General features: G+C 39.8%; 1 long non-coding RNA gene across 1 annotated transcript in view; it reads right to left on the bottom strand.

The window, feature by feature from the left end:
* LOC134070661 (uncharacterized) overlaps positions 1-6,230 on the bottom strand; it is a 6,570-nt gene extending 340 nt beyond the window's left edge. The window contains exons 1-3 of the long non-coding RNA XR_009936945.1: positions 5,969-6,230; positions 5,520-5,633; positions 1-3,844 (exon numbers count right to left, since the gene is read on the bottom strand). The exon at positions 1-3,844 is cut by the window's left edge and continues 340 nt beyond it. This is a non-coding gene — a long non-coding RNA (uncharacterized LOC134070661). The remainder of the gene's footprint in view (positions 3,845-5,519; positions 5,634-5,968) is intronic.
* Positions 6,231-7,083: the final 853 nt, after the last annotated feature.

The raw sequence follows: 7,083 nt of genomic DNA on the forward strand, positions 1-7,083 counted from the left end.
TTTTTAAGACCTCTAAGACTAGAAATTAAGACCATTACCACGGCAAATATATATATATAAAAAAGTACGCTCTAGGCTGTTCAGTTTACCAAAGCACATTTGTATTTGAGTGACAGTGCAAATAGTGCACGTCAGGCAACTGCCTTCTCAATACTACATCAATACTGCTGTAAATAACGTACAAACAGTGTGTAAACAAATCAAGTTGCAAATTACAAATTAAACACAGTTAAAAAATGGACAAGGCTCCCGACTAACTTTTTGCATTGGTTGCACATGTGCGTCTAACTTTTTTTTCAGGTGCACCAGCACAAAATGTAGGTGCACCCACATTTTTCATTGCATAGCTTTCTAACAGCAAAAGTTCACATTTTTATTGCACTCCTTTCATATAATGTGAATGATTTTTTATAAATATATTTGATACATTCACATTATAAATTATATATAATCATTCAAACTAAATAACACCCCCTCCCCCATTTTTTTTCACCTTTACTTTCTATATACTGAAATTTCTGATATTCATGACTGCACACTTTATGCAGATTATATAGCCTACTATTTGTATTACAACTCTAGGCCTACCTCTTTAATTCAGCTGTCTGATTGATGCCTCAAAATATTGTAAACAAAGTAGCATAGTTAGCTAGCTTATCATAGTCTACTGGTTGGACTGTTCAGTTTCCCCCACATGTGTTTAAGTTTCAAGGTAGGCTGATACTTTTTCTCCTTGGGACAGGTCCTTTTAGTCTTGGAATTAGAAAACATTGGTGATGAGATGATCACTCAACTTGAATGCAAGAGTTTTAATAAAATGTGCAGCATGCTATGATGCTAACCGGATTTCATAATAATTTAGCTAGTCGTCATTGCTTTTTTCCACGATTGTGAATGTTTTATTTGGATTAAATGTGCATGTCGAGGGGTGGGTGTCCATTGAGCGCGCACGAGAGAGAGAGAGAGAGAAAGAGAGAAGGCCAAGCCGAGGAGGTTTACTTCTATATTGTTTGGTAAAGTTGCACGCATAGTCTACAATGAAAACAGGCGAAAGAAATGTATGCTCTCACCCGAAAAGCGTCAGGTGCACCATTGCAACATCAAATATTTTTCAGTCGCATTCTTAAAAATCTTGGCTCGCGTCTGCTACTCTGAAACACTATCTCCGTCTGTAGGAACGCACACGCTACTTTTTACTGTGTTGTTATATTGTAACACCCACAATATTTGAGTGTGTCTACATTCGCAAAGCTGACGAAACGGACTCGGCACGACATGAAATTTAAGACCTCCTCATCGGAAATTCTAGAATTCAAGACATTTTAAGACCTTGAAAATCCAAAAAAATAAATAAGACTTTTTAAGACTTTTTAAGGACCCGCGGGGACCCTGTGTAGAAATACAGTATACAGGTAGCATATACATGTAGCATATTTAGCTGACTTAGCTACTGTTTCATGGCTTACACTAAAAAAATAAATAGTTCGCCACACAGATAGAAGATTTGGCATGGCTTTTTTTAGGCATGCCTAGAGGTACTGTATGAAAGTTGCTATGTAAACATGTTGCCTGGATTGAAAACTAAACAGCTCCAGGTGGTTTTTTTAACTAATTTTAATTTCTATGTATTATTTGTTATTTCTCTGTTTCCAATGGTCTACAGCACATTAAACTGCTGTACATCAAACGTAGTAATACTATGGCCAGTTCTTACCTTTCATTGCCTTTAAGGCTTTTTTAGTTTCACATAAATTTTATGACACAGATTTGCAATGACGGATTCAGGATTTAAACGTGAATCCTATTGTTGGGTAAGGGTTATGTGCCTTTGTCCAAAGCGACATACAAATAAAAACAAAACAATAACTAATTTAACAGAGACCAATTTCAAAAAGTTGGTCACCGTGACCAACTTTTTGAAATTGGTCACTGTTAAATTAATTATGCTAACAATGATAACCATGTTTATTAGCTGACTTAGTTGATGATTTTTAACAGCTATGCTAAAAATGTTAACTATGCTAACCAGGTTGACTAGCTAACTTAGCTAATGAATTCTAGCAGTTATGCTAACTATGCTAACAGTACTAACCAGGTTGACTAGTTAACTTAGCTAATGATTTCTAGCAGTTAAGCTAAAAATGTTAACTATGCTAACAATGCTAACCATGCTAACTAGCTAACTTGCTAGTGAGGACTTTTATTTTGAAACATTTGTTGCTAGGGTATCCATGGTGGCCACTATCAGGAATAAAGATGTTACGGTAGTATAATCATGTTGGTTGCTATGGAAACTGTCATAAATACTTAATTTTAATGGTTGCTATGTTGGTTGCTAGGTTTGTGGAGGTTTCATATAGTTGACTAGGGGCATAGTTGATGATAACTGACAGTAGGAATGGTTGAACAGTTAAATAGTTGAGTAGTTTCAATGGTTAAACGGCCATTGAAACGGCCAGTTTCAATGGCCACCTGGCGTAAGATTCTAATTGCTAAACGGCCCTATTATGATGTCATTAATCGCAATGTTAAGTCTATGGGGACATTTGTAATAGTTTTTAATTTATAGTTTAAAAAATATAAAAGTTACAAAGTTGAAAAATACATAGCAGCCTTCTCCTATTGAAGACCTACGTTGCAACGTTTGAATGAAGTTTCTAGGTGAAACGGCCTAGCAGAATAAGAAGAAGAAGAAGAAGCCTAGGAAGAACAGTACAGTGCATTTTCATGCACTGTAACTAGAAATGTGCATCTCCGTGGAGGAGCTACAAGAGTGGGCTTGCTCACCAGGGGGCAGTGATGTAAACGCCTGAACAGTCCCCCATTCATTTCAATGGGGAAACGTCTCTGGTGGAGCATGGCGGAGCTACAAGGGTCTAAAAACGGGAATACCGGAAAAACGGCAGCCATCCGATTTTTTAGTGTTTGATCCGTGTCAATAGCTTAAAGTGTAAGTTTGGCGGAAATTGAAAATAAAGCTATTATCTGAATGCAAATACATCAACTAAGCCGTGGAGGAAGTCATTTTCGCTCATCACGCAGTACAGAGCTAGCACGGGCAGGAGCTACAGTCCAAAATCGCAAACAGTGGGTTAGCATGGGGCTTACAGCCACACGCTTTCAAAATCGCATTTTTAAACCACTAACATTGCTCAAAACAGCGCCAAACCTCATCAGTAGCTTGCTCTAGGTGTCTACACATAAAACGAAGCACCAATCAGTCTGTAAACTTTGGAATAGTCAGTATACATGTAGAATGATGAGCGTGATGAGCGAAAATGACTTCCTCCACGGCTTAGTTGATGTATTTTCATTCAGAAAATAGCTTTACTTTCAATTTCCGCCAAACTTATGTAACGGGTGCTAGCTGGTTAGCTATGCTGTAGAACGTTAGTAAACCTCACTCCCCGACGCTTCAAGAGCGCTGCTGGCATGAAAGCTAGTAGCCTGGGCTTTTAGCTGGATTGTTAGCGCGCTCGACTCCCGATCCGAGGTGCTGCTGTCTCGCGGGTTCGAGTCCGGGCGTGTGCAGGGCTGGACCGCGGTGGTTCCACACAACGCAGGTTACACTTACACTTTAAACGCTCTAGGAGAAGAGGCGTTCTCAAAAAACGGGAAAAGAACAACAATAGATGGTGCCTTGCAGCAAGCCCACTAACAATGAACAATATACATTCTGGCAACAATCTAATGAAAATAAACAATGAACATAAAGCAAAATAGCATGTAAACAATAAAGTCATGAGGTATGTTACAATGAGGTAAGCTGAGGTATGTTACAATGCTCTGCCATGGTCTTCTGGATTCTGGGGCGCCCTGCTGCTGCCGCTGCTGGGCTGAGCCTCTGAGGAGAGGACAAGCAGAGCAGCCGTGATGGTTAGTATAGGAAACATGGGTGCCCAGTAGAACTTAGGAATGAGTAGAAAAAGCGCATTTATAACACATAGTCAGGTAGAACCCCAGGATAGGTGTGCCATAAGGTATGAATGCAATTTTTTTGCATAATCTGATGGTTTAGGGCAGGACTATTCAATTAGTTTGTAATAGGGGCCGGTTCATGAAAAGTATCACAACTGAGGGGCCGGAGAAATACCGCTTGAAATATGAGTAATCACGTACACATGTAGATACAATAAACTACAACAGCACCAATATGGGTGTTCAAATGTTGCATTTTGTAAATGCATAATATAGTTTTTTGGTGGTTATTTGTGTTTTGGGAATATTTCTGCCACAGGCCAAGACTAGCACAGTGGTAGGCATTGGGAAGGTCACACTGGATCTGCATTGCTATGGCTAATATGAAATCTGTGATAACATTAACAGCAATGGAATCTGAGCTTTGCGCAGTAACTGCTAGGTCCATACAATTTCCAATGGGCACAAACAGGTTTCAAACAGTGTTTAAATTAATTAAATGTGCGTAATCGGTCGCATATGAAACTCATCTCAATATACATTTAACGTTCCCACCATTTAAATTGGATGAACGTGTTCACAAATCAATGTTACTTACAGTGGACTTGACATCAAGGCGATGGATGTGTATTAGTTTCACACTGAAACTATTTGCGTGGTGCAACCCGTTAAAATGTTAGTAGCTTATAATACTCCAACGTAGTGGCAATTTACGTTGAAACTAAGCTAAGATGGAACTTATGTTCAACTCGGTCAAAACGTTACGTGCAATTGGCTGAGGTGCAGTGGCTGCAGGACTTCAGAGCGAGTGAGAGCATGCAACAGAACTGATCCCACCAAAGTTAAACTTTTAAACCGAGTCCTATTTGCTCCAATAGCTATATTACGAGTGGCGAATGTTTTCGCGAGGATCTGCTTGGACTGGAGACTGGAGAGGCACACTACCGGTAAGATTTCATGCACCAAAAATGCTTCATGCTTTGAGGAAAACAGCTTGGATTTGGCGCACGTCAACATGTTGGTGACGCTGCGTAAAAACGAAGCAAGGCACCTCTTTGTATAATATCCAGTAACAAAGTAGCCTACAACGGCAACGCACCACACAGAACATTATTTATAGGCGCTACTTGCAGTGTAGCCTATCACTGCACCTCCATTATCGTGTTTTCCACCAGCTATTTACTTCTCTACCGATCATAAGGATTTGCTCATATATAATATCAGCCAACACTTCAAGGGCCACTACAAAGTATCTCGGGGGCCGGATCCGGCCCGCGGGCCGCTAATTGAAGAGCCCTGCCATACATGATGGGTTTATATGTTAATGTATATTTAGACGACTTTCTATGATAAGAAAAAGGGGTGTGACATATGTCATTTTAAGGAAAATGCTCAAGGGTGCCGGAGCGGCACCCATCAGATTCTGAAAGGACACCCCCTAAACTATCAATTTATGCAAAAATTCGTACCTTATGTCACACTTATGCCCAAATTCCACAAAGTTCTACCTGACTAACACATAGCTTTATTGAATCCATAGACTTCATTATGACAAGGATCTGTATTGAGAAAATTTGAAGTATAATTTAGCACACTCTCACCTGTTCCATCTCTGTGACTTAACTTGTCATATCTAAAGAGTAACATAACCACCACTCCCACCAGAAGGACAGCAGCGATCAGAAAGAGGTAATGATTTCTTGACTTCTCCTTGTCTATAATAATAATAATATGAGCATGCATCACATACATTTTCTTCAAAAGTCTTTCATTACTTTACTGTCAAAACATTTATTAGACAAAGGTTAGGTCCAGTCAAACTATTTGATGACCCCTTGGTCTTGACATGGATCTTTGATTGCCTTTCAGACATATATCTACATGGATGAGTAGGAGTCATGCTCAAAAACTAATTACACTTCTCCAATCATGTTGCCTCGGTTACCTGGTCGTGCCGTTTCACACTCTACAACATACGGAAAATCAGGACATACTTTCACAATGTGATCAAATGTCGGCACTGTGGTAATATTTCATATTGTAATAATACCTGGAAAGTCAAACGTTGCATGCTGAGAAACTCCTCTGTCGTCCGTGACCGTGCAGGTGTAGCTGCTGCTGGAGGAGATGCTGACATTCAAGCGGCTGACGACGCTAATCAGCTGCTCTGAGGTAATGCTGGTTGTGAGCTCGGCCCAGTCGGTGAGGTTCTGTCCCCGTCCCCCGGTCCAGACGACAGGAGCTAGCGGATACCCTTCAGTCTCACAGAAAAGGCTATACATCCCACCGCCCATGGACTTATTTGTTTTACGCACTGCGCTCCACGGGGCTGTAGAATGCAGGAGAACAAAAAAGCAGGATGTGAATTAAAGTCTGTGGTCGTTTCAGAGTCAGTATCTATTAGGGTGCTCAGGTTGTGGGAGAGTGTCGTTAAATGTATATAACATGGGTTTTTAGCAAATATATGAAGACATTGTCAAAAACATCGCATTTCAGGAATAATATTTTTCAGGAATAATATTTCACTATGTGTCACCAAACTGAACAGAAAACTTCCAATACCAAAAATGATTGCATAATATAAATAATCAGCTGTATAGTGTTGTGGGGATAGTTACTGTAATCTTTTTAGCCTATTAACCTGTAATATAGTATATCCCCTCATAAGAGGATAATAGACATAAGCAGGGTCATAAGCTCAAACTTTTACAAGATTGCTTCACTTTTGAAAAAACTGGGTAAGAGTTTAATGTACTAATCAATTAGCCTTTTCTAGACCCAATCCCCAGTGTACAATTGTGAAGGTGTGGTTGTTCCCAGACTACTGGCAAACCGCTCTGGCTCTAGGACTACTGTAAATGGGGCAATTTCCTGCAAAATTCACAAAAAGGGGCCTTAATAATACAGGGGTATACACACAGGGGTATATTTCTGACCAACTCTGGCAATGCATCACAGCACAATCCAATGCAGTATACACATCCACAAATACTGGGTGTCCTTAACAAAGACTTTGGTACAATCCAGCCTTTTCAAGATTAAAACCATCAATGAACTGCTATAGTAGGCTACGATAAATAGCACCAGTGCAAATGCATATACCCCTCAAGACTCATGCAGGTTGCAAAATGATTAGAAATAAAACAAACCTCTAACTTTTAAGTG

Source organism: Sardina pilchardus, chromosome 22, assembly GCF_963854185.1.
Source record: "Sardina pilchardus chromosome 22, fSarPil1.1, whole genome shotgun sequence".
Taxonomy (NCBI): domain Eukaryota; kingdom Metazoa; phylum Chordata; class Actinopteri; order Clupeiformes; family Clupeidae; genus Sardina; species Sardina pilchardus.